This window comes from Thalassophryne amazonica, chromosome 11, assembly GCF_902500255.1.
Source record: "Thalassophryne amazonica chromosome 11, fThaAma1.1, whole genome shotgun sequence".
NCBI lineage: Eukaryota > Metazoa > Chordata > Actinopteri > Batrachoidiformes > Batrachoididae > Thalassophryne > Thalassophryne amazonica.
Window position 1 is genome coordinate 75,069,926 of NC_047113.1, and position 27,605 is coordinate 75,097,530.

Genomic DNA, 27,605 nt, shown 5'->3' on the forward strand with positions numbered 1-27,605 from the left:
GGAACTGAAACTCCAAACCTGAAAGATCTGGAGAAGATGTGTTTGGAGAAGTGGACCAAAATCCGTGCTGCAGTGTGCAAACTTGGTAAAGAACTACAGGAAACATCTGACCTCTGTAACTGAAAACAAAGGTTTCTGTACCAAATATTAAGTTCTGTTTTTTTATTGTGTCAAATACTTATTTTGTGTAATAAAATGCAATTTAATTTTTTAAAAATCATACAATGTGATTTCTGATTTTTTTTTTCTTTTCGATTCTGTCTCTCACAGTTGAAGTGTACCTAGGATAAAAATTACAGACCTCTCCTTTCTTTGTTGGAGGGAAAACTAGAAAAATCAACAGTGTATCAAATACTTATTTTCCCTACTGTAGCTTCTTCTTTTCCCCAGATATAAAATTACCTGAGCAGCAAAGACATTTCTAAGCAAAATGATAACTATGAATCCCATTGCTCACAATGCTTATGCTAAGGTTAGCCCGTCAACGTCACTTTATGTGACTAGCATGTTTTCATGCTAATTTTCACCCAGTTACCATCATAGCATGTGACTCTAGTGAGTTTTCATCCTAATCTGAGCCAGTACACATCATGTATTGCGATTCCGACATGTTTTCATGCTAATCCCAACCAGTTCACATCACATTATGTGACTCTGGTGAGTTCTCATGCTAATCTGACCCAGTTATCATAAAATTATGGGCCTCTAGTTAGTTTTCATGCTGATCTCAGCCAGTTAGCATCACATTATGTGACTCTGGTGAGTTCTCATGCTAATCTGACCCAGTTAGCATCAAATTATGGGCCTCTAGTTAGTTTTCATGCTAATATCAGCCAGTTAGCATCACATTATGTGGCTCTGGTGAGTTCTCATGCTAATCTGACCCAGTTAGCATAAAATTATGGGCCTCTAGTTAGTTTTCATGCTGATCTCAGCCAGTTAGCATCACATTATGTGACTCTGGTGAGTTCTCATGCTAATCTGACCCAGTTAGCATAAAATTATGGGCCTCTAGTTAGTTTTCATGCTGATCTCAGCCAGTTAGCATCACATTATGTGACTCTGGTGAGTTCTCATGCTAATCTGACCCAGTTAGCATCAAATTGGGCCTCTAGTTAGTTGTCATGCTAATCTCAGAAAGTTAGCATCAAGTGATGTGATTCTAGCAAGTCATAATGCTAATTTGAGCAAGTAAGCTTCACGTTATGTGACTCTTGGGAGTTTCCATGCTAATCTGACCTTTTTAACTTTATTTATTTATTTCATTTATATCGGGCCAAATCACAACAAAGCTGCCTCAAGGTGCTTCACACAAGTACAGTGGGGTAAAAAAGTATTTAGTCAGTCCCTGATTGTGCACGTTCTCCTACTTAGAAAGATGAGAGAGGTCTGTAATTTTCATCATAGGTACACTTCAACTGTGAGAGACAAAATGAGAAAAAAAATCCAGGAAATCACATTGTAGGATTTTTAAATAATTTATTTGTGAATTATGGTGACAAATAAGTATTTGGTCAATAACAAAAGTTCAACTCAATACTTTGTAACATATCCTTTATTGGCAGTAACCACACCACGTTTGCACACACTGTAGCTGGTATTTTGGCCCATTCCTCCATGCAGATCTCCTCTAGAGCAGTGATGTTTTGGGGCTGTAGCTGGGCAAAACGGACTTTCAACTCCCTCAACAAATTTTCTATGGGGCTGTGGTCTGGAGAAGACCCAGCCACGTTGCATCTTCAATTATCTCACTGATGGAAGGAGGTTTTGGCTTAAAATCTCACGATACATGGCCACATTCATTCTTCCCTTAACACAGATCAGTCGTCCTATCCCCTTTGCAGAAAAACAGCCCCAAACCATGATGTTTCCACCGCCATGCTTCACAGTAGGTATGGTGTTCTTGGGATGCAACTCAGCATTCTTCTTCTGCCAAACACAATGAGTTGAGTTTTTACCAGAAAGTTCTATTTTGGCTTCATCTGACCACATGATATTCTACCAGTCCTCTTCTGGATCATCCATATGCTCTCTGGCAAACTTCAGATGGGCCTGGACACGTACTGGCTTAAGCAGGGGACACGCCTGGCACTGCAGGATTTGAGTCCCTCTCTGTGTAGTGTATAGCCTTTGTTACTTTGGTCCCAGCTCTCTGCAGGTCATTCATCAGGTCCCTCTGTGTAGTTGTGGGATTATTGTTCACCGTTTTCATGATTATTTTGACCCCACGGGATGAGATCTTGTGTGGAGCCCCAGATTGAGGGAGATTATCAATGGTCTTGTATGTCTTCCATTTCTTACAATTGCTCCCACAGTTGATTTATTCACACCAACCTGCTTGACTATTGTAGATTCACTCTTCCCAGCCTGGTGCACATCTACAATTTTCTTCCTGGTGTCCTTTGACAGCTCTTTAGTCTGGTTGAGTTTGGAGTCTGCTGTTTGAGGTTGTGGATAGGTGTCTTTTATACAGATAACGAGTTCCAACATATGACATTAAAATAGGTAACAGGTGGAGGACAGAAAAGCTTTTTAAAGAAGTTACAGGTCTGTGAGAGCCAGAAATCTTGCTTGTTTGTGGGTGACCAAATACTTATTTTTCACCATAATTTACAAATAAATTCTTTAAAAATTCTACAATTTCATTTCCTGGATTTTTTTTTTCTCATTTTGTCTCTCATAGTTGAAGTGTACCTATGTTGAAAATTACAGACCTCTCTCATCTTCCTAAGTAGGAGAACTTGCACAATCAGGGGATGACTAAATACTTTTTTGCCCCACTGAAAGGTCTAACTTTACCAACCCCTAGAGCAAGCACATGGGCAGAAGAAAAAAGAAAAAAACTCCTTCTGATGATTTGAGGAAGAAACCTCAAGCAGATCAGACACAAAGGGGTGACCCACTGCTTGGGCCATGCTAATGAAACAACTGACAATACTAATACACAGGAAATTTTTGGGAGTCCATGCTGGTGTCCAGGACAGGAGGCTTGCTTCCACTCCCACTTCTGGATGGAGCCGCACCTCAAAAAGACAGAAAAAAAAAACAGAATCATGTGGCAGAAAGACAACAAATACGGTATCATTTGTCAGCATTAAGCAACAAGAAAAACAGAAGTACTAAGATGATCACTGGCCACTAGCCCTAAGCTTCACTCAAAGACCCAGACATTAGATAAAGTTGAGGCCACAGCCCGCTCTGTTTCCTAATCAAATAAATTTAAAAGGATAAAAAGCATAGTAACATACTATGCCAGTATGCTAGCCATACGAAAGGGGAAATAAGAATCTGACTGTTTTATTGACACAGGTAGATCATTCTACAAAGCAGGTGCACGATAAGAGAAAGCTCTGTGACCCGCTGATTTTCTATTCAACCGAGGGCCACAAAGTAGTCCTGTGCCCTGAGAACGCAGAGCCCAGGCCGGTACATAGGGTTTAATTAGGTCAGCTAAGTACGGAAGTGCTTGTCCGTGAATAATTTTATAGGTTAATAGCAGAACCTTAAAATCTGTTCTCACAGGGACAGGAAGTCAGTAAAGAGACAGCAAAATCGGTGTAATGTGGTCAAACTTTGTGTTATGTGATGCTTGTGGGTTTTCAAGAAATGTGAATGTTCATTATCAGTCACTGCTCTAAGGCTCTACCCTCTCTCAGGTCCTCAGCCGCAACAAGTATTTTTATTTAAATTTTTTAAGCATATAAATCCTTTTTGCTCACAATGGAGGCACTGGACTCATGCTAATGTTAAGATATGCAATGTAAGCATCTTGACCAATTGCAAAGCCAATTGTCCAACGATTTTGACAGTTGTGGTGATGTCAAAAAATTGTGTATGTGGGAACAGGGTTTAAAATTTGCACAGCTGTTAGCATGAAATTTCAGACCTTTGGAGTGATGGTGGCCAAGTGGTTAATGCGCTTGGTTTCAGTTCAGAAGGTTCCGGGTTCAAATCCCACCCCTGCCACATTTCTCCATGTAATGTGGAGTTGCGTCAGGAAGGGCATCCAGCGTAAAACTTGTGCCAATTCAACATGCAGATCCACCTTGGATTTGCTGTGGCGACCCCAAGTGCAAACAAGGGAGCAGCCGAAGGGACTTACTTACTGGAGTGATGGTTAAAATCAAATGGAACACATCTGTAAGATTGTAAATTGCTTTTCTCCCCATTTCTTGGCTTTATCAACAAATTATGCAAATGTTTTACATTAAATTTACAAATAAATAAGAAAAACAATGGACATGATTAAAGTTCTTCCTTGCAACCTGCACTGTCCAAATCTGTTATGAGTTCTGTGTGTTCTTGTTTTCCATTTGTCTGGAAAAGTTGGAAACAAAGTTCCAAAGGTGTTAATCTGAAGAACTCATCCAGTAAAATGAGTTTATTAACACCCGACTTCAGGGGCTCTCGGCTGCGCGCCCACATCTGCACTTCAACATATCGGTACATAAATATTATACTTTCTTCCGCAGCGGCATCATATTGCGAAACTACAATGCGCTGCCTATTTTCCACAGATGCCTGAGCCCGTCATGGCGACGCTTTTCATTCCTTTCAGTCCGTGTGATGAAAGGGGACACAAAGCTCCATCCTCCCTCAATTACTTTGAACTTGCCCGAAAACAAGTTTAAAATGCTGGTTCTCACACACACCACCGGCCCAGAGGTGAGACTTGTGAATCAAGCTATAGATCAGGATCCCCAACTGCCCCCCCCCCCCCGGCTCCCCACCACCACCCAGGAAAAAGGAGCTAATTAGCTCAGATGTCCGGGCAAATAGGGTGAGGAGACATAGAAATAAGACCTTCCTCTCAAGTATCTCAAAAGATGCATGAAGTTTCCACCTGAAATTGGTTGAATTAATTGAAATAAATCTGGTCTTTCAGGAAATGATTACCTCATACATGCTGATAATATGAGCTCATTACACATTTTGTGGTAAATGAGGGAATCCCTTGGCTTTCGCTGAACAGATGAAGCCATGTGGAAGGTACTTTTCCTGGACTGGATCCGGGGCGGTATGACCACTCCAAAACTTGATTTCGATTGCACTGATCAAAAGAAACAATGCGCTTCTATATTTTATTAGAGACACAGAACTGGCAACTTCAAAGACTTTCTATTAATCCCATTTGAGGTATTTAATGAGGGCGTCTGGAGACAAAAGCCGACGCTGGAAGCCTCATCGCTGGCTGACCCGTGGTGGCAGATGCAGGTGCAACATCTCCCGTCCAAACTACAAACACCTTGTTTATTACTTTTAGTGTAAAAGTCACTGTTACACACTTTGGCAGCTGCATTTTAATTGCCATTCCAGGAAACATTCCCCAGCTTTCTTCATGATTCAGAAATGCAGCATAATATGATCATAACCAGGTCGCAGACACTTTTCTGTGATGTTTGTTGTTCTATGTAGAAGTGACAAAGTTGCACTCTTAATGTGGGGAAACCATTTCTTGCTGGTTTCTCCAAAATTAAAAACCGCATGGATTAATCAAAGGTATCAGAGGGCTGATCCATACGCTGTGCGCTCTACACACTACAATATAAATGTACAAGTAAATATACATACTATGTCTATAATATGACTATGCATGACTTCACCATGTGACGTCATTATTAAGTCATAAATATTTTGTTAATAAATGTATGCTTCAGATCATTCATCTAGGCTTCTTGGTTGCTGAGATGTACAAAAAGTCGTTTTCACAATGTTTTCCTTGACTGTTGACTAAACTACTCCAAAACGGAATCCAACTAATCTTCCTGCCAAGTTTGAATTAAACATGTCCTGCCGTTTTTGATGTATCTTGTGCACAAACACATATACACACTGCCAGTGAAAACAATGCCCGCTTTGCCAGGACACAGGGTAAAGATGGAAGTGGGTCAATTATTGTTTGTGTGAGAATGTCTACAGTGATGTTTTTCCCTAACCGCTCGTTGTACCTCTCTGTGTCCTTGGGTAAGGCACTTAACCTGCATTGTCTCGGTCCATCCAGCTGTAAATGGGTACCGGCCTCAGCTGGGGAAGCAACCTGTGTCAGACTGGTGTCCTGTCCGGCAGGGAGGAGCTGTAGGCTTTCATCCGGAGATAAAACACCAGCACCAACGAGCCTCAGGGCTGATATATTGGACTTTCACTTTTATCACAGAAAAACACTTTTCATCTTAAATATAGTTGTTTTACATAATCAAATTAGTATAATTGTATTATTTCAGTTCTAGTTGAGCACTGTTGAATAAATTTCTGTATTTTGTAGTTATTTAAACATCAGCGTGTTTTACATAGTGGGTGAGAAAAGTTAATGTGGACTTTTTTACAATATAATTATTCTGTCAGGTGCCTTGCTCGTGAACATTTGACTTAGTAGACACAGCTGTCGAGCTGAGGAGGTTAACCTTTTTTTTTTTACAATTTCTTGCCGATGGGTCCATGAGGTTTTACACCGCGAACATCTCAATCAATTTTTCCAAACATCTCGAATGTTATGTCGCTTTTATCACAGAGGCCTTTGTTTGACTCTATGTTTTGGATTAAAAATGCATTCCAGCATGAGTGTGGATGCTTGTGGGCACCGTGTGGACAGAAAACAAACACTTAATGCAGTCTGTTGTTACTTATCGCGGGTTTGGAAGAAAACCGACTGTCTGGATGTGAGTCCAAACTAGAGAACAGGATGTAGTGGTCCAAAAGTTCAGCAGGTTTGCCGTCTCCCTCCCTAACAGTTGACATGGTTACTGTTTTCCTTCTGATGACAGATGACTGCTATAGCCTTGAATTATTGACAGCTAAATTGGCCAATGTGTTTTGTTTTGTTTTGTTTTTTTGTTTTGTTTTTTTCCACCAGGCAAATCACACAAGAAAAAGAAACGTCAGTATGACTTTTGCTGATACTGTTCATTTTTGTTGATGTAGAGAAAATTGAAGCACAGTGGTGTGGTTTCTCTTTGCCATGTTAAGAACAAAATCAAAATTCTGCTGAAAACATTAATTTCTTTATGACAAGTAACATTATGTTACTGCATAATTGAATGCAGAAAGCTGTGTTGGACCACAACATGGATCTGTAATGGAGTACATTTGTGTTGTGTTTTTGTTTGTTTGTTTGTTTGTTTGTTTGTTAGTTTGTTTTTTTGGCGGGGGGGGGGGGGTGTCCTAATCCATTAACCTCCAAAGCACCTGCTCTATAAATAATATATGACAGAAAGTGCATTTTACTGGCAGTGACATTCGATGTTGAGATAATTTTATTGTCATTACAAGTGTAATGAAATTTCTCCCACCCAATCACCTCAGACAAAAACACAATTACTCCACAATTATTACAAGTTGAACATAATAATGGCACACATCAGAATTAGAACATCCATACATATATACATTTGATTGTTAATGTACGCTAAACTAAGTCTGTCATCCAAATTGAGGCAATGTGAATGTGTGTGTTGGGGGGGGCAGCAGCAGTGTCTCCTGCGCAGCCGCAAGGTTGGGGGAGTTGCAGGGCAGAGGCAAGGGGGAGGGGGTGGTAGGGGTGGGCTTTTGTGGGGAGGGGGTGTGCGAGCTCATGTGTGCAGATGAGATGAGTTCGTATCAGTCAGATGAGTTTGTGTCAGTTACTGTCAGTGTGTGCATAATGTCTGGAGTTGCCTTGACAACGTCAGACTGTCCGGGAGGACAGAAGATAAGAAGGCAGCCGACTGGTTCACCAAGGCCGTAGAAATTCTTTTGGAGGAAAAGAGCGGGGCGTTTTGACCTTCAGAAGCTTATAAGTCTGCCATGTTTAGGGCTGAGCAAAGAAAACACATTTGTACCTCTCCTGAGCAACCAAATCCAATTTATGAGTATTCCCTGGTTTCTGACATCTTCCTTTGCAAAGCGTAAATTTGCTCCGAGATGTTATCCAACTTCCGTCTGAGTTCAAGGGTTAACACAGTCTGAGAATGTATCACCTTGCCCAACTCATTAATCATGATGGACAGGTGAGGAGTCATGGTTCTGGTAGCAGCCGTCTTGACATTTCCTTGTAGGTCAGGGCAGCACATAAACCAATAAGTACCAGCCCTTCTACAATAAAACCAAATATAAATAAATCTTCAACGTCCTCCACAGAGAGTGGTACCAAGCACACAACATGCCATTTCTCTCAGGCGTCGAGAACATAGCCCGCAAGGTAGGTTCCATCTGGGCATGCAGGGTCCCCCAGGCCTGATTTCCTTGTTGAAAAAATGTTGCGTTCAGAGACCAGCTGATCCAATTCAATGGTTAATCCAATATTGTTTGAAGAATTCACAGTCCGGTGAAGTAGGGACTTTGAAGGTTGGAGCAGAGACAGAGGAGAGAGGAGGAGATGTGACCGCCCTTGCCGGAGTCCCAAACACAAACACCTATTTTCTATTTAGCAAACACTATTACCTATTTGCAGGGCAGCATGGTGGCTTAGTGGTTAACACTGTTGCCTCACAGCGAGAAGGTCATGGGTTCAATTCCCGCCTGTGGCCTTTCTGTGTGGCATTTGCATGTTCTCCCCATGTTTGTGTGGGTTTCCTCCGGGTGCTCCGGTTTCCTCCCACATCCAAAGACATGCAGGTTAGCTTGACTAGAATCTTTAAATTGTCCATAGTTGTGTGAGTGGCTGTGACTGTGTTTGTTTGTCTTTTTGTCACCCTGTGACAGACTGGCATCCTGTCCTGGGTGTACCCCGCCTCGCGCTCTATAACTGCTGGGATAGGCTCCAGCCCCCCATGACCCTTCATTGGACTAAGCGGTTGAAGATGTGTGTGTGTGTGTGTGTGTGTGTGTGTGTCTGTGTGTGTGTGTGTGTGTGTGTGTGTGTGTGTATTACCTATTTGCAGTGGCCATTCTAGAGTCTGTTGGGGCCCCTCCAACTAGCATTCATCACCATTTTGTTACTACAGCTCTTGGTGAAATTCTATTATACCTACATTAATGGTAAAGGTCCACCAGGTGGCGATATTGCTCTATTTTAAGAACCTTCAGTACAGACTGCTGTGGGACACGGCACTGAACCTGTTGCTTATAATACAAGATAAGTGTACTTGTACTTTTTTGTCAACCATCATGTCATTACTTCTAGCTTTTTCCTTTTTTCTATATATTAAGCATTAAATGATCCAGTAATATTATTCCTCAAAAAAGTTATCTTATGTAGGGCGTTACTGTTGACCTTAGCATTTGTCCAAACCACCAAAGCTGTGGCTGCATTTCAAGTTTGCCAGAACTTGGGCGGCCCCGGACTGGCCTGGGGCGCCAAGTAGTTGCCTGCCTTGCCTGTTGGGATGCAGTGCCTCTGCCTCCCTGTTTAAGTCCAGTTCCACAGAGAAATAATCCTAGTAGTTATGTTTTCATATTGTATATGTTCTGACACATTCCTAATGGGTCCCAAGGTGCTTTAATGCTACACAGAAACCTAAAAGTCTGGACTGATATCATTTTAAATGTACTGAAAAAAGTGAAACTTGAACTAACTTTAAAAAAATACTGAGTGAAATTCATACAGTGCATGACTATAAACACATATGTAAATCAATTATCAAATCCAACTGAATATACAGCACACACAACTGTGTAAATAATGGAATGAAATTCACTGTAGACTAACTGAGAAAGAGTCTGGATTTACATGATTCAAATATGTACAGTACTGTGCAAATGTTTTAGGGACATTTAATGCATGTTAAAATCATTAAAAATTATGAAAACCTTATAAATATGCATAAACAAATTAAATGTGTGATCAATTTCAGCTGTATTGATAATAGATGTGATTCTATTTTCGTGTGATTTTTCGTTATATAAGTCGCAGGACCTCAAAAACTGTTTTAAGACCACTTGAGTTAAAGAACGAGTAATTGCATTTTGCAATCATTTTAATATTGCGTGATCATTTGCAACTGTGTCTATGAGATCTACTGGCCAGCACACTTACAAAGAAATTACAATACTTACTATTATTATTATTATTATGGAAAAACATATAGCTCACATTCACTTTTGTTGTTGTTTTTGTGTTGACATGCCAATTTAAAAAAAGCATGGGGGGAGGGGGGGGGCATCAAATGCTGTTTTTATTCCAACTCTGGATGCCTAAAACTTTTGCACAGTACTGCACGTCAGGTGCACATGATCAGAATGTGTCCAACTGACATGTTTTTTCATGCATATAACTGTGATACATAAGAGCATCACAGCATGATTGTGCACCTGTTGTACATATTTAAATCACGCATCCTTTTTATTTTAAAGTGTTTCCATTCCAGCATCATCCTCCAAACTCTATAGCTTATTGTCAAACATAGTTCTGCTTAAGGACACAAGTGTACTAAAGAGCTTTGATGTGTGGAGGAGCTTCACAGAAGTTTGCCTTCTTAATCATTAATCATGCCCTTGAAGCGTGAAAGTTTTCTCAACTGAAATGCATAAAGATCTTTATGAGGATGAAAATATAGATTCATTTCGGCCAGGTCCTGTGCGGTACAGACTGGCGCGTGTTTGGACTTTAATCATCCTGAGGATCATTATGTGCAAAACAAACAAAGTCATCAATCCTCAGTCATTCTGATTAAATTATTTAGATATTAAAGTTCCCCATCTCATAAACCTTGTATCACATTTCTTCATGCAAACTGTATCTGTGCTATCAAACCAAACGAGCGCCTAATGAAACGCATTTCTACATCCAAGACTAACTCCGACATCCAGTCCGGACTCTCCACAACAGCTTTTGTTTAGCCTTAAATCACTGCAAACTAAATAGTTCCAATGGATGTCAGATGTTTGTCATGGCGGACTCGCACAGCTATATAAACTAGTAATAAAGTGGGAATTCAATAAGTGGTGCGAGAGTTTCATGCTGTCTTTGAGTTTTTCAGTTTCCAGAAGTTTGCTTACTTTTGAATAAATGTAAAATAAACCCAAAGCCATGAAAGCACGTGGAAGCCTGAGGCGGCATTTCTCCGCGCCCTGAGGGAGGCGCGTTATCTGTAGCGTCTACAAGCCTTTTTTTTTTAGCTCAGGGTCATTACATTCCCAATGCTGTGGAGAATCCGCCAGAATCTATCACTTCTTCAACTGTAATCTGATTAAAACTCGCCCGCTTTTGAAGTCTGTGAAGATGGCGAATCAGTCCCGTTTATTTCTCTGTTCCTGGAGAATCACGGCCGTTTGTGATTAATTAGCCGCAGCACGCATCCCAAAGCCTTCCAAACACCCTCCAGCTTGTTACCACGAGCTGCCAACTGCAGCTAATGTTTCCACCTGTTCGTTTGATGACCAAAACGCTTCGCTCGTCTCTCATTGCTGTGATGTTCACCAGGGTGCCCGAGCTGAAGCACAGACCCATTAGTCTCATCTAGATGATTAAATAAGAACCTAGGATGCTTACATGGCCCCTGAAACAATGGCAGTTCTTAGAGTACGAACACAGTTTCTGTGAAATGGATCATTTTTCACGTGTTCTACAGACTTATCACAAAGAAATGCATATATTTTTTATTTCAATGGTTTACAATCTTACAATGGCTGTTATTCTTCAAATTTTTGGACATTAGACTTCAATCCTGTTCTATCAGGCTGGATTTATTCCTCCATGGGTGACTTCAGGCGTGCTGAACAGCAAAGTGATTTTTTTTATCCTCTTCAATATTACAGGACAGTGCATCCAGAAAATATTCACAGCACTTCACTTTTTTCCACATTTTTTATATTACAGGCTTATTCCAAAATGGATGAATTGAATTTCTTTTCTCAAAATTCTACACACAATAACCCATAATGACGATGTGAAAAAAGCTTTGTGATTTTTGCTAATTTATTAAAAATGAGAAGAAAAATAAGAAAACACATATACATAAGTATTCACAGTCTTTACCGTGAAGCTCAAATTGAACTCAGGTGCAGCCTGTTTCCACTGATCATGCTTGAGATGTTTCTATAGCTTAACTGGAGTCCGCCTTGGATAAATTCAGTTGATTGGACGTGAATTGGAAAAGTACACACCTGTCTACATATAAGGTCCCACAGTTGACAGTGCACGTCAGAGCACAAACCAAGCATGAAGTCAAAGGAATTGTCTGTAGACCTCTGAGACAGGACTGTCTCAAGGCACAAATCTGGGGAAGGATACATAAACATTTCTGCTGCTTTGAAGGTCCCAATGAACAGAGTGGCCTCCATCATCCATAAATGGAAGAAATCTGGATCCACCAGGACTCTTCCTAGAGCTGGCCGCCTGTCTAAACTAAGTGAATGGTGAGAAGGGCCTTAGTCGGGGAGGTGACCAAGAACTCGATGCTCACTCTGTCAGAGCTCCAGCATTCCTCTGTGGAGTGAGGAGAACCTTCCAGAAGGACAGCCATCTCTGCAGCAATCCACCAATCAGGTCTGTATGGTAGAGTGGCCAGGCAGAAGCCACTCCTTAGTAAAAGGCACATGGCAGCCCACCTGGAGTTTGCCAAAAGGCACCTGAAGGACTCTCATGCCATGAGAAACAAAATTCTTCGGTCTGAAGGGACAAAAATTGAACTCTTTAGTGTGAATGCCAGGCGTCATGTTTTGCCAAGCACTGCTCATCACCTAGCCAATACCATCCCTGCAATGAAGCATGGTGGTGGCAGCATCATGCTGTGGGGACATTTCACAGTGGCAGGAATGTGATGCACGGGGAGTGAGAATGTGACGTCCTCGGGCATCAGGCATGGGAAGCTAGGTTTGGTGAATGCTGCTTAGAAACAGTGCAGTAACACAGCAGGACTTCTTCTCAGACTAGCACGGCATGTGGAAGGAGATGTTGATCATCAAACAAAAGTTTACAGAAAGCAAATTCAGGATGAACCACAGTATTGCACATGGGTCAAAGCATCTTGGGCTGTTGGTAGTTTGTGGCATAAAGAAGAACCTTTTAGATAGAACCTAGCAACCAAATTCTGACATGCCTGCCTCACCCAAACATGGAACACATCCACACTGAAGGGATAAAAATGCTCATGATGATTTTTTGAGGAATGCCCATAGTGGTCTGCAGAGACTCTTGCTCCATTCATCTTGACCAGTGGTTCCCAATCCTGGTCCTCAGGGACCCCAAACCTGCACATTTGTCATCTTTACCTGCTTTGCCAAAAGCTGATTGGGTCATTCAGGTGTGTTCAGCCAGTGACACTTAATTCAGGAAGTTGCCTGGAGGTAGAGGGAAAATATGCATGTTCAGGGTCCCTGAGGACCAGGAATGTTGAACCCTATAGTGACACGCACTTGACATCTTTGACACAGATTCAGGCAAATGCATTCTTTTTGAATCAGCAATAAAACAAAATATGGAACTGATCAAATGTCAAGACCATAGAACCACTTACTGAACCACTTTATCTTTGACTAACACAAAACAGTCCATGTTTAATCCACACTGGATCTAAACTGTTTTGACTTTGACCTTGCATGACTTTGAAAGGACAAACTAGACTGTCTAAGGGCATGCGATCACTAAACACCAATATGAAGTAATATCAACTGTCTAAGAGTAACCACATGTGTATTGTTTAAAACAATTTCTTAAAGTAACCAGTCTAGCTAAGGTTGACATTTCTTGGTCACACAAGGTCTAAGGCCATATGAATAGAAGAAAGGTGTAATAACCATATTTTTCACGATATCCAGAAATAGTCATTCTACACAATTTTGACCAACAAAAAGGTGTAACAGCAATCAGGTGTAACACTAATCATAGGTGAAATGTTAACCAATTCCTCAGACTGGCCATTCTAAATTATCCTATACACTGTAAAGCATTGGGCCCATGTTTGACCTTGGCCCGTTACCTTGTTGATTGCTGACTGTTCTCCAGGTCAAGTTAATTTGTTCTGGGCTAGTACTCAAACATTTCACCAAATTTCGTTTAGGTCTGATCAAAACTTTTCAAGTTATGGTCACGTGGAAGAATGAAAGGACACACACAAATGAAAACAGCATCCCCAGATGTACTCCCGCTACACCCACAAGTAAATATCGTATATAGTAAGTATAGTATATAAGTATATATCCTATATATATAGGAAAAAATCTTCCATATTTCCTGGAGTATAAGTGATTTTTTTTTTTTTTTTTTTAGTTGGGAGGACCTTTACTTCTACTCCAGACTTGCATACCAAAAAATGACATTTGATATCAAAAATAATATTAATAATAATACCAATTTATATGGGGCTTTCATATTAATCAATACATTAAACAAAATAGACTCCAATAACAAAATAAACTCCAGTACTATAAGTACACTGCAACAAAGCATAAAAATCTAAATTAAGCTGCAGATTAAAAAATAAATAAATAAAACATCTAATACACGTACGTGTTAATGTTGTGTTTCAAATGTGGACCAGCAATCCCTGTGTAACAGAGCATCCAGTGTGCTTTGTCCATCTTGCTTATTTTTGGAATTTAAAAGTCCTTATGTTAGTCGTGCATGTGCACACCACAGTGTGTTCTGTTAATTTGAGTGCCTGTCTGCTGGTAAACCTACTGTTGTGGAAACACTGAGTTACAAAATGTGCAAAAAAGTTACACTTCTAGTCTGGTGTGACTGATGCTTCATAAAATATGGCACTTCCGATGACTAAGATGTACATGTGGTGCAGCTGGCAGGAATGTGTGGGTTCTTTGCTGGCATGTTTTCTGGTTACATGAAAATAATTAGTTATTGCTCTCCTTTTGGAGGCATAAAAACCATTCCACATCTGCTCCTTGTGTCCTTTTTCTGATGTTTCTCCTCTTTCCCGTTGCTGATAAAACTTCCAAGTAGTGACATGAGCTGTAAAAGGTTGAGACAAAGGAACTTGTAAGAGTTTGTGAACTTTGCCTCATGTTTCTCACCCCAGTACATCTCCACAGGAATACACACATAAACAGGAATGGCTGTGATAAAAGAACATTAATCCCTAAATTTGACAAAGGGATTACGGTGTTAAAGAGCGTCACCGTCACTGTTCTGCTTCCTGGCCCCTGCGTGTCATCTGAACTGTGTCAAATCCTTTCAAAGGCGGGACTCCGCTGTGGTGCAGTCTCACCCGCTGAGTTTATCCTCTGAACGCTATGCTGATGACTAATTCAAACAGACGGGTTAACATGGCCAAAAACAAGAGTCTGCTCCTGAAACTTAGAAGCACACGTTTTAGATCCTTTCTTCTCCTAACTGATTATTGTGTGGGTAAAAGAAGAGGAGGAGATGACTCAGATCTGAGTTATTCTCACACACAGCTGCTTTAGTTTTCTGTGACAACCGCAGAGAAAGAAGCCGTGAAGATTGTGGATTACTGCACTGCTTGTCCGGACATCAGATTGAAAATAAAATGTCAATTTATATTTGCATGGTGGAGCAGAGACTTATTGGTATTGTGCGCCATGACTAATTACTGTTCTCTTTGGTACTTTTGTGTTGCATCTTTCATACAGATATTGCGGGATCAATGGATACCCTCTTTGTAGTACTTGAGGAGTCAGAGTGTTTGGGTTTCTAAATGTCCTGGATCAAGACTAAGATCTAGGCTTTCAGTGACCTCCTGGATTCAGCCAGTGTTGATCTTGTAGAGATGTTCACTTATCTCGGCAGTAATGTTCATGACTCTGGGTCCTTGGCCTTTGAGATGTAATGGCACCTAGGAAGAGCTTGTGGAGTCATGAGGTTGCTGGGCAGGAGTGTTTTGGCAATCGTGATATTTTTGCAGGAGAACAGTCTGAAGTCTTTTAGGCTCCTGGTGCTTCTTGTCTGTCTGTATGGTTGAGACTTGGATGAACAGTTACTTCAGGAGATTAAGATGATATGTATAGTTTGCAGTGAGGGAACATCATCTACAACATTTTGACCATGTGATGCTTTTGTCTGGGCACGATCGATCCAGTACACAGATGCTTGAGTGTGGAGGAACCCAATGGCTACAGAAGGCCAAGGACATGTCCACATTTCACCTGACTGCAGCACATATAATTACTTTCAAGAAGTGGGGAGGGTTATTTGCCTGGGTGATTGCCAGTTGTACAGCCAGTTGCAACACAACAGACCCTAGCTTGACACTCAATAGTGCAGAGTCAAAGACAGAAAGCACAAGTCCTTGTGGAGGGTGTCCAATTTGATATAGATTTGCTTGTTTTCAGATATAAATATAAACAGTCAACATTATAGGCATAAGAAGAGGTAGTAGAAGTATGTCCTGTATAGGCCCTGAAGCCCATTGGTGATATAAATGACCAAAGAGGTTCCACTGTGATTACAAGCCAACGACCCATTTTAGTGCTGTTTTGCACCATTGTGTGTGGTGTGTGTGTGTGTGTGTGGTATACCGTATGTTTACGCCAGTCAGTCATAACATGGTGACCACTGACCGATAAAATGAATACCACTGGTTAACAGTAGGTACATATCAGTGGGTGGGACACATTAGGCAGCAAGTTTTGTCTTTGAAGTTAATTTCTTGGAAGCAGGAAAAATGGTGATGCATAAAGACTTGAGGGGTCAAATGCTGGTATAGGTCTTCAGGGGCGGTACCAATGCCACTAGGTTTCACTACCAACACCTCACATTTATGCATAGCCACTCAAACAGGTTCTGCCAACAAGTCACGTGTCACACCTCCACATGGTGGTCCTCGAAATATATTTGTAATTTGCTAATGTTGATGGTGGCAATAAGCTGGTTTCTGGCACATTTTAATAACCAGAACCTGTGGCTAAATGAAGGACAACTTTAACAGAAAATACCCGGTCCTTCAGGTCCAGGTATTGAGGTGAATCACCCTGCCTCACCCACTGTAGATGTTCTATGTCTCCCATTGGGAGACCAGATTAGGTAAGTAAGTACAAAAGATTTGGGTGACTTTGACAAAGGCCAAATTAAGATGGCTAGACAACTGGGCCAGAGCATCTCCAAAAGTGCAGCTTTTGTGAAACCTCCCAGACTATAATGGTCAATACCTACAAAAAGTAGTCCACGGAAGAAAAGTGATCAGCGAGTAACAGGGTCATGGCCACCAAGGCTCTCTGGTGGGCAGCAAAAGGCCAACAGAAGAGCTACTGTAGCTCAGATTGCTGAAAAACTTAATGCTGGTTCTGACAGAAAGGTCTAGTGGAGTCCATACCTCAAGGGGTCACTGCTATTTTTGTTGGCAAAAGAGGGACCTACACAATATTACGCAGGTGGTCAAAATGTTATCGCTGATCGGGGTATAGCTGTGTATATTTCTAAAATGACTTAAGAGAACTGCTTTCAATATAATTTATTTAAACTTAAGGCCTGTTCAGGTTCTGCTTATGCCAATACCATAAATGTCCTGAATATGTAATAAACATGGTCTACAATAAATTAAGTTTCATAATGAGCCATGATTTGCCACAGTTTTCAGGCTGCATGTGAACCAGATGTGCACTAACTTGGTCTTGGAACAATAGATCCGGCGGTACCAAACCCCGAAGGATGGTTTTCCTGTGTCTTTGCACATTGGAAACATAAAATGAATACATCACACAGGGAGGACTATTCCCTGGGGATAATTTTTCATTCTACATTCAGCTCACATTTTTAATGACATCATCGTGAACTGGCTCGCCTGTATGTTGCGAGTTGCTTGACTTTGGCTACTACCAACTTTTACTGTATGTCTTGTTTTTAACCAAATATCAGCCTGAACTGGGACTGGAGATGAAAATTTGTTCACACAGTGCGTGTGTGACATTCACTTTGTTTTTAACGCAGCTCATCATTCCCCAAATGCCTTTTTTTCCTGCTTTTCTCCACTTTTCATCATTTCATGCACCATGAAGCTGACTGCTTTGTGTTGCCAGCAGGCACCCTTAATGCCCGCCAGCACTTCAAAGGAATCGCTCAACATTTTAACCTCATACTCCAGCTAAATGACGTGAAATGGTCCAAAATTCTCAAACAAGATGATGGGGAAACGCCGACTAAAGAATAGGTCATTTTCTTCCTGGAAAACGGCATTACAGAATGTGACAGCAGCACATTAATCACACGGAACAAGAGTGGTTAATGTTGTGCTAAATTTTAGGATGTGTATTGCACGCTAACCTTTTAGTATGTGCCGCTGCTGGGCTACTTATTATAAACGTTTTTGGCTGTAAGTGTTTTGAAAAGTTGGTCATAAATTTTGGGAGTTGGCAGTTGCTGGGTTTTTTCGATCCATACAATGACGAAAGTCCACATTATGAAATTTCTACACCCACTCACACTCACGCACTGGATTAAGACCATTATTAGTGGAGTGCTCTTGGTTAAATAGGTGTCTGTACAGTAGTGTTCAGAATAATAGTAGTGCTATGTGACTAAAAATATTAATCCAGGTTTTGAGTATATTTCTTATTGTTACATGGGAAACAAGGTACCAGTAGATTCAGTAGATTCTCACAAATCCAACAAAACCAAGCATTCATGATATGCACACTCTTAAGGCTATGAAATTGGGCTATTAGTAAAAGAAAGTAGAAAAGGGGGTGTTCACAATATAGTAGCATCTGCTACTCAAAACTATTATGTTCAAACTGCTTCTTTAGCAATCCTGTGAATCACTAAACTAGTATTTAGTTGTATAACCACAGTGTTTCATGATTTCTTCACATCTGCGAGGCATTAATTTTGTTGGTTTGGAACCAAGATTTTGCTCATTATTAGTGTGCTTGGGGTCATTGTCTTGTTGAAAACACCCATTTCAAGGGCATGTCCTCTTCAGCATAAGGCAACATGACCTCTTCAAGTATTTTGACATATCCAAACTGATCCATGATACGTGGTATGCGATATATAGGCCCAACACCATAGTAGGAGAAACATGCCCATATCATGATGCTTGCACCACCATGCTTCACTGTCTTCACTGCGAACTGTGGCTTGAATTCAGAGTTTGGAGGTCGTCTCACAAACTGTCTGCGGCCCTTGGACCCAAAAAGAACAATTTTACTCTCATCAGTCCACAAAATATTCCTCCATTTCTCTTTAGGCCAGTTGATGTGTTCTTTGGCAAATTGTAACCTCTTCTGCACATGTCTTTTATTTAACAGAGGGACTTTGCGGGGGATTCTTGCAAATAAATTAGCTTCACACAGGCATCTTCTGTCACAGCACTTACAGGTAACTCCAGACTGTCTTTGCTCATCCTGGAGCTGATGAATGGGTGAGCCTTTGCCATTCTTGTTATTCTTCTATCCATTTTGATGGTTGTTTTCTGTTTTCTTCCACGTGTCTCTGTTTCTTTTGTCCATTTTAAAGCATTGGAGATCATTGTAGATGAACAGCCTATAATTTTTTGCACCTGCGTATACGTTTTCCCCTCTCCAGTCACCTTTTTAATCAAACTACGCTTTTCTTCTGAATAATGTCTTGAATGTCCCATTTTCCTCAGGCTTTCAAAGAGAAAAGCATGTTCAACAGGTGCTGGCTTGATCCTTACATAGGGGACACCTGATTCACACCTGTTTGTTCCACAAAATTGACGAACTCACTGACTGAATGCCATACTACTATTATTGTGAACACCCCCTTTTCTACTTTTTTTAAATAATAGCCCAATTTCATAGCCTTAAGAGTGTGCATATCATGAATGTTTGGTATTGTTGGATTTGTGAGAATCTACTGAATCTACTGGTACCTTGTTTCCCATGTAACAATAAGAAATATACTCAAAACCTGGATTGATCTTTTTAGTCACATAGCACTACTATTATTCTGAACACTACTGTATGTGTCATACTGTGAGCACAGAGGGATAACAGTAGGCCAAGATATCAAAACTTTCCAGTGCCCACTCAGGTTGGGCAGTTGGATAATTCTATTTACCCCATACTGCAACAGACTTCTGTTGTCCCTGTTGCTAAGAGAAATATGTTCATTCATACAGGGGATTTCCTCAGATACATTCTTAAGAAACTGCTACCATCCTTGATTTCTGCACTTCTTAATTTGCATGAGATGTTTCATGAGAAAAATGAGATGTTGCATGAACACACCATGCAGTTGCGAGAGCTGGCTGGCTGAAATTAAGTGGGAAGAATGTCCTGGAGGAGTTACTATGCAGCTCAGTTCAGAGTGACCCAGTTGTCCAGCATGAAAATCACACCAAAAAAAAAAAACAGATATCAAGAAGACTTTGTCTGCTTGGAGATACACGGAGATGCATTGGGTCGTCATGAGCCACACAACCAAAATGACATTGAAAGATGTCATAGAAATACACTTTTACATTTCTAAAAGTGGCACAAATAACGTTGTTTTTTTTATAGAACTGATCCATTCTTGGCAGCATGGTGGCTTAGAGGTTAGTACTGTTGCCTCACAGCAAGAAGGTCGTGAGTTCAATTCCTGTGGCCTTTCTGTGTGGACTTTGCATGTTCTGCCCGTGTTTGCCTGGGTTTCCTCCGGGTGCTCCGGTTTCCTCCCACACCCAAAGACATGCAGGTTAGGTGGATTGGAATCTCTAAAAAAAATTGTCCTTGGGTGTGTGCGTGGGTGTGTCTGTGTTTGTTTGTCTGTTTGTGGCCCTGCGACAGACTGGCGTCCAGTCCTGGGTGTACCCCGCCTCGCGCCTTATGACTGCTGGGATAGGCTCCAGCCCCTTGCGACCCTTAATTGGACTAAGCAGTAGAAGATGAATGAATGAATGAATGAATGATCCATTCTCAAGTAGAACATTTCAATCAACCTAAACTGACTTACAGTAATTTGGAGCACTGTGTTTTGTTTTGTTTTGGGTTTTTTTTTTGTAAAGTGAAGAAGTAATTGAACAAATACATTAAAATGTCCTGCTTACAGTGAGGTTGATTTAATATTGGGGCTGTATATTATTATCATTACTACCTTGATAATGTGCAAACCAGCAAAAAGTTACAGCAACTGGAATTTTATCAGTTTGTTGCACAAAGTGATGATTGCCACTCTTAATGTGGGTGTGGAATCCATTAGTTTAGTGGAGAAGTTAAAGCAGGAAAACCATTACAGTGATAGCCGTTACTGTTGGAGAAAGACATTCTCATCACTTCCAAATTGGGGAATGTTGGTGACTTGTAGGACTCTGACAGCAAACATCTTCACACATTATTAGTTTACTGTTGTAAGATGGTGTTTACTGTGAACTTTTCATTCTGGCTCAGTTCTGCTTTGTTCTCTGTCCATAGTCAAGTTGCCGATGAAGTGGCAGCAAGGATCTTGGAACTGCAGTTTGGAGTTTCATAGATATTTCTGTCCATTCATTACCCAACCATCTGGTCCACTGAGATTCCTCCAGGACTGGGACATGTGAGATCTATGGAGAATATAGAAATCTGGTGTGTGCTAAGAACCTCTAGAATAATCTAATGGGTAAATTGTGGAGAATGATTGGTAATAGTATACTTAGATTAGAGTTTAGATTAGACAGAACTTTAGTGATCCATTGGGAAGACTCCCTCAGGGAAACTGAAGGTATCATCATAATAGGCACAGGCCTGTATGCCATTTCTGCCTGACTATGACATATTTAAAATTTTAACAGACATTTCATGCATTGCACAATTGCACAATTAGTAAATCATTTATTCAATTTCAATTCAATTTAATTAGCTTATAATGTGCCAAATCACAGCAATAGCCAACTCAAGGCACCTTACACGGAGCAATTCAACATAAAATTTAAATAAATAAATTAAAAATGAATAAAAAAATTCAAATACATAATTAAAAACAGAAGTAAAAGAATAAAACAGATAAAAAATAAAAACTATTCATAAGAAAGAGAATAAAAATAGGTTTTCAGTCTTCACTTAATAATGCCCACGGACTCTGACTGTCTCACGGTCGCAGGAAGACTGTGACACTTTAGACACTTCCTAATCATTAATACATGTCTAACTCATGGTATAATAGTGCATTGTTCATGGTTTATTAAGTATGAAAAACAATGAGTAAACACATAATGTATTCATTAAATGTAAAGCATTAATTAAATGTATTAGTTAAGTACTTATTAAGTATGAGTCATTCTTTATTAATTATTTGTTACTAATTCATTCTGTATTTATTCATGAAAATTCAGTAAGGCTTATCTTCTATTATACATCCCAAATCTAAGGGGGAACCCTCCCAATGCCTACTCAGAGACACCTAAATATCCTTACAAAAGGCAGAGCCACTTAGGTGCCTGGCCTTGAGAACCAAGGGTGGTAGGTTAAAAAGCTCTTTTATCCCATGGGAACTCTCCCTACCCACGTAAGCAGCTCATGGATATAGACAGCATTATTACACAAGTTACATTGTACACAATCAGGGCAGTAAACAACAAATCCTAGGTGTTCATACAGACGAAGGTTGTAGTCTACATCTTCCTAGTCTGTGGACTTGCTATAAAACTAAATTATAGCTAACTGGCTAAGCTATAAATCTGGCTATGTTACTACAGAACCAGAAGCTATGATGCCATATGTTTTAATTTTCTAACTAAAGTTCACCCTGCTAGCTAGGTTATGGATTGCTACTATAGGCAGACAGATTCCATCCTCTGCGTGCTTTATGATGGAAACCTCAAACTTAAGGCTTGGTCCCAATGGGGAGAGGATTAATTGGGCATGAACTGAGTATACAAATTTCGGGAGTTTGTTGTTGTCCGCAACAAAATTTGCCAAGAATGACAACTGTCTCAGAATGCAACGTGGTCTCATGGCAAGTTGTGATTCAGCAGCACAAAACATACATTAATCTATTGGTTCATGATATTGTGACGAAAAGCGCCTCATTTTCATCACGGCAGCATGAATTCATTCTCATTCATTCCGTGATGGCTGCACGACATTAAAAGTGAAGCTGGGGGGTCGGGGTGGTTATGGTTAGGCTGGGGAGAAGGAGTAAGATTAGGTTATGGTTAAGGTTAGGGTTGGGGTGGGAGTAGGGTTAGTAATAATGAGCTAAAAAAAAAAGCTCCGTCATGAAAATTTGACTCATTTCGTCATGTGAGCACGAAAAAAAAAAAGTGGGCTGCAGTATGAATTATGGATATATTAATAATGTATAGCGAATATATGACGAACAATCATGGATGTATAATGCATGTATTGAGGAAATGGATCGGACGCATTGTGATTATCACAGAAGTATTATGGATGTATTGAGAATGCATTGGACACGTGAAATAGTGGTTGTATTGCGCATGCGCAGCATCTGCATTGCGGTCATAAAAGAAATGCACTCGGGCCTTTCGGCATCACTATTCACACCAACACCACAGCCTCTGGAGCAGTTGCTGGACTTGGACAAGTTGATTGTTATGTTGCTGGATGGCAGCAACTATCACACTACGTCTTTGGGGATCCATAACTACATCTGTACTTCTCCACAGCTGGACTGGCAATGACTGGCAAGTATGTTGATTTCTGTCACATTTATATAGTACTTTGGGTATACGTGAAATGTTTGTTATGCATTCTGAAATTGTCCGCAAATCAGATGCAAAACAGACGTAATACAAATGCTTTATTCGTGGCCACTCTGTATGCATTCGCCACAACTTATTTTAGTTGGTGATGTGGACGTGATAGGCACGCTATATATCCATTTTACACACTGTCCCAGTCCATTGCCAAGCCGCAATACCCAGTCAGTTGCGGATATCAGCAGATAACAGCGGATATACAGCGCACAGACTGAGTATGTATTGAGTATGTTTTACTTATGTATTGTGTATGTAAGGCGGATGTCATCCGCAACTAAAATTTTGTGCAGCTCAAAAATCCTGGCAATAGAAAAACGTGCCTCTGCGGATAATTGCGGATGTCGGCCGACTCAAACATGCATGTTTCACGGATATTGCGGATATTTAGCGAATATAAACCAAGTTTGTGCGCAATTCATACGCAAATCTTCCTAAACGCCAGTGGGACCGGGCCTTTAGATATTATTTCTGGATATCTATTAAAGAACCCTTTGACCCGAAGAACTAATTTGTCATACAGAAACCCTTGTTTAATCAATCTGCTAGTACGTTTGTGGTGTCTAATGGAAAAACCTTGATAATTATCACAGATTCGACCATTTCTGATGAGTTGGGAGGTGTGAACACCGTATGTTGGTTTACTAGGTATGTTACTACTCATATAAGGAAAGTTTATAATATGAAAGTCAAAATCATCCCGTTTGTCAAAAACTGCTGTTCTAAACTGTCTATCTATAATGCTCAACTCTATAGCTAATTGTGAAAGTTTGCTATTGTTTTCTGTAGTGCTTTTAAGCTCTAATTTGGAGGGGTAAATGTTTTTAATTTCATTCTCAAAATTAGGGTTATTTAAAGTATGTAGGTCATCAATGTAATGGAAGGTATTGCTAAAGGTTTTTGCTGAATCTGTTTTAAGCGCTTAATTAAGTGTATTTATTATAAAGTGCTACCTAATAATCATTATGTCAACTTGCCATACACACAAAACTAGATTTATATTTTGTTAATGTCAAGTTGTCATAATAAGGACATGCCAAACAAATTTAATGTCAAGTTCTCATGACAAAGACAACTTCTGGTCATGTCACTTTGATTAATGTTCAAGTTGTAATATTCAAGACAACAACAACCAAAAAAAGTCAACTTGTCATTACAAAAACCGAATGACACTTAAATCATAAATGTCATAAACGTTTATGACATTGACATAATGCTGATGCCATTCATGACTGTCATGTAACAGTTATGACAGTGCCATGTCATGTCATTATTATGATGATACCTTCAAGTAAAGTGTTACCAAATGTTCCTTCTATGGCTGAACTGGCTTTGAACTCAGACATGCCATTTACTGAGATTCTACTCTTCAACATTTAAATGTTTCTGAGGCATCAGTTTTTCCAACCACTGGACTCTGTTTGTACAAACTGCTTCACTGCAACATTTCTGTCATTACTTGTGTGGAATTTCTTTGTTGTGCTTTGATTTATTTATTACATCCACCAAGGATGTAATAAAATAATCAGTGTTTATGTATTTGTCTGTCTGTCTGTTAGCAGGATTACGTCAAAACTACTTCACAGATTCTCACCAAATTTGCACCACAGATAGATATTAGGTCATGTAAGACTCCACTGAATTTTGGAGGTGATCTGGATTCTGGATCAGGATTTCTATTTGTACACTTCACTTTGTCGGATTTTGAGGATTACATCAATTCTAGTCAACAGATTTTCAACCAATTTTTACCACAGACTGGCATTAGGCTTTGGAAGACTCCATTAAATTTTTGGAAGTGATCTTTATCCAGATTCTACATCAGGTTTACACTTTGTAGACTTTAAAGGATTACATCAAAACTACTTCATGGATATGATGTCATGATGTAAAACCAAGATTTTTTTTTTTTGTTTGTTTCATCTTGTGAATTAAATATCAGATTGCAACATCTTGATCAGTCAGACCATTCTGGATCAGTAGGCAATTATTGAATTGGGTTGTGGAATCTAGATCCAGGTAAAGTCCGGGTCACGATGTGAATCACATATCTGTTATTTTAAGTCCTCATCAAACCTTGGCAGATGTCAGAAATCTTGGATTGCTCTTTTTTATTTTGTTATTGTTCATATGGCCAAAGCAGATGGTCACCCCACTGAGTCTGGTCTGCCTGAGGTTTCTTTCTATAATCATAAAAATGCCTGAGGCAGTTTTTCCTAGTCACTATTGTCAGTGTGCTTGCTTACTGAAGTATGTTGCTGCATAGCAAAATTCTTTATTCCATTCATTATTGTATCAATTTCTGTGTACACAAATAGAAAAAATAGAGACATTTGGTTAAAATGTACAATTTTAAGTAGTTGCTTGTTTTGGCAGGCATATTTACTTGTTCCCTCTGGCAGCCTGGCAACACTGGTGTGTACATACTCAAACCTTGACAGCTGGATCGCAGTATAAAGTTGTCTATTAACACACTCATTTGAAGTTTTCTCGAGGGAATTTTCTGCAGTAATTCTACACGAAAATGTCTCAGATGTCCTGCTGACAGCTTCATGTAGCGCAACGTTCAAAAAACAAAGAACATTTGGGAAAACAAACCGGGTCAGGCTGGTCTGTCTCACATTTATCACTGACTGAACAATTAACTGCTTTTAAGTTTCAAATTGAAATCCGAGTTCAGATCAGAAGAGCTGACATTTTAATTGGGCTCTAACATGCAGTAACGGCATAAGAAGTTCAAATGCGTGATGGAATTATTCCATGAAAATCAATTTCACCAGCAGAGGTGAGTTCAGCTGTCAAACACGCCCTAGCTATGACTAATTATTGTTGATGTGATATCCAAGCAGCACAAATGTCATGAGATCATATTCTCTGGCAAAGACAACAGAAGCTGTTTTCACACCGACTGTTTTTAAACATCAGAATTGATTATCGAATGACGGATGTTCTAGTTAAACCCACCTTCTCACTGATTTTTTTTTTTTTTTTTTACTGTTTGTATCATTTGTTCTTCTCCAATCCTGCTGACAAATAAATTATTATGAAAACACACGTTATTTTGTGGCAGTCTTGGCAATCCCTTGGAGGTGAGGACGATTGTTTCTTGATTGATTCCCGGACAGGATGGTGGACATGGAAAGTTGCTCTAGAGATGCCTGTGCCTGTGTTTGCTTATCATAGGAATGTTGTTGCACAATGACAAACACATGCTCCTTGACAGATCCTTAGCCTGGTTTGATGGCTGAGAATTCCCAGAAGGTCGTGGTCTGAGGACCTGCTGCAGCCTTCATCTGCCTTCACAGCTGTTGGGTTAGAAGCCATCACCTCCTCCACCTGATCTGCTGTTGAGGACTTCCTGGTTCACCAGTGCCCAGTGAGCCATCTCGTAATCAGGGCTCCTGTTGGGCCTTTATGGTTACCATAGAGGCCACAGGGTGCCAAAGTTCAAAGCAACCCCCTACTTGGACGGTAGCAATATGTCACAATGAGAATGACATGGATTTGTGGTTAGGCTTGTTGGATGTTGGTAAAAACACCGATACAGGTCTGGAGTTTAATTTGATATAAACTCTGGTAAAATTCTTCATTATTTACATGGCAAACAGCTTCACTGGAGGCCATTACAACAGATTATCTGTTGTAAAATAGTATACATAAAATTGGTTTTTCAGTGTGTTTGTAGGCCAGAAACACCTGGACTCTTACCTGTTCTGTGACACACCCATGCATTGTGGAGCACATGACCACATGGTCTGTTGGTGCAAAGTAGTCTATTCCTTTTTAAGGATTTTGAGGGCAACATACAGATGTCTGGACATTTGTCACCATCGAAGGCCCTTGAGCCAAAACTAACCAAACTTAGTGCATCGATTGTCCCATTGATTAGGAGAATAGACAATAGCAATGCTAAAATCCATCCATCCATGTGTTTTCTGTACCTGCTTCCTCCAATAAAGGGTCACGGGGGGCTGGAGCCTATCCAATGGGGCGTGAGGTGGGGTACACCCTGGACAGGACACCAGTCTATCTTAAGGCCACATATAGACAGACAAACACATTTATGAGGTCTGTTAGAAAAGTATCGTACCTTTTTATTTTTTCCAAAAACCATATGGATTTGAATCACGTGTGATTGCA